Below are 1193 nucleotides of genomic sequence, written 5' to 3' on the forward strand. Positions count from 1 at the left end.
TAATTTTCCAGCAACAAAATTGTGGCCAGTGAAAATGCTGAGTGGCTAGTAATTTTGGAAAACCACTAGCCACAGTGGCTGGTGAGCAAAAGAGTTAATGTCAAGCCCTGTATACAGTGAATACTTGACGTGGATACTTGTATTGCAGTAAAAAATTTGGTGTTTAACCGGAGTACGGTGGTGGGGGTGCCTGACATGTGTCAAACACTAGAAAGGGGTGCACGCTGCAAAAAGTTTGGGAACCACTGATCTACACTATACTCAAAGCAGAAAAAAACTAGCTGTGCTTTTCCTTTCAGTACACACTGACAATAGCAACAATAACACGCAATTTTCTTCTGACCAAACCTGTAAATCAGCGATATGCTCAAAGATAGTGAAAAAGATATCAGGATCACCGTTGTTAAATTTAGGAACAAGTTTCAAATTTGAATTCAATGCAAATGTACCTCGATCCTCCACATCGCTAGAAACAGCACCCATACAACGAACGGGACACATGCGGATATCGGAACCAACTCAGGATTTATTAACAAAATAGAAAATGAAACAAACGAGTGCTAATGTAACCATCAGTAAAGTCAGTGGTGTAGTGTCAAGTGTATACATGATATGTAATGTACTATGGCCCAGGTGCAAATGTAACAAAGGGAAAAATAGGTACAATAAAAGCAAACAAAATGAACCAAAAGAAGGGGCCACCCAAAAAGTAGTAGAATGGCTCCTTTTAAAGGAGACATGTTATGCTCCTTTTTACAATATGTAATATAAGTCTCTGGTGTTCCCAGAATGTGTATGTGAAGTTTCAGCTCAAAATACTCCACAGATCATTTATTATGAAATTTTGAAAATGCCTATTTTGAGTGGAAGCAGAAACACGCAGTTATTCGGGCATGTCACTTTAAATGCAAAGGAGCTGCTGCTCCCCGCCCCCTTTTCCAGAATAGAGCTGCGCCATTACAGCTCGGACCTGCTAAAAACATCTGTTTTGGTTTTGATTATCATGTTTTTCGCGCTGAAATCATGCGTTATAAACCATATGAGTTTAAACTTCTGATATACGGTTTTCTGAGTGCACACATCCGAAGCACACGGACAGAAAGCGGCCACCAGACAGCATGTGAGTACTAAACTAAGTTCTCATTCACACACAAGTTTACGTTAAAAACACACATGAGTTACAAAAACAGTGG

This window comes from Sinocyclocheilus rhinocerous, unplaced genomic scaffold (genome assembly GCF_001515625.1).
Source record: "Sinocyclocheilus rhinocerous isolate Xijiao unplaced genomic scaffold, SAMN03320098_v1.1 scaffold1300, whole genome shotgun sequence".
Lineage (NCBI taxonomy): Eukaryota > Metazoa > Chordata > Actinopteri > Cypriniformes > Cyprinidae > Sinocyclocheilus > Sinocyclocheilus rhinocerous.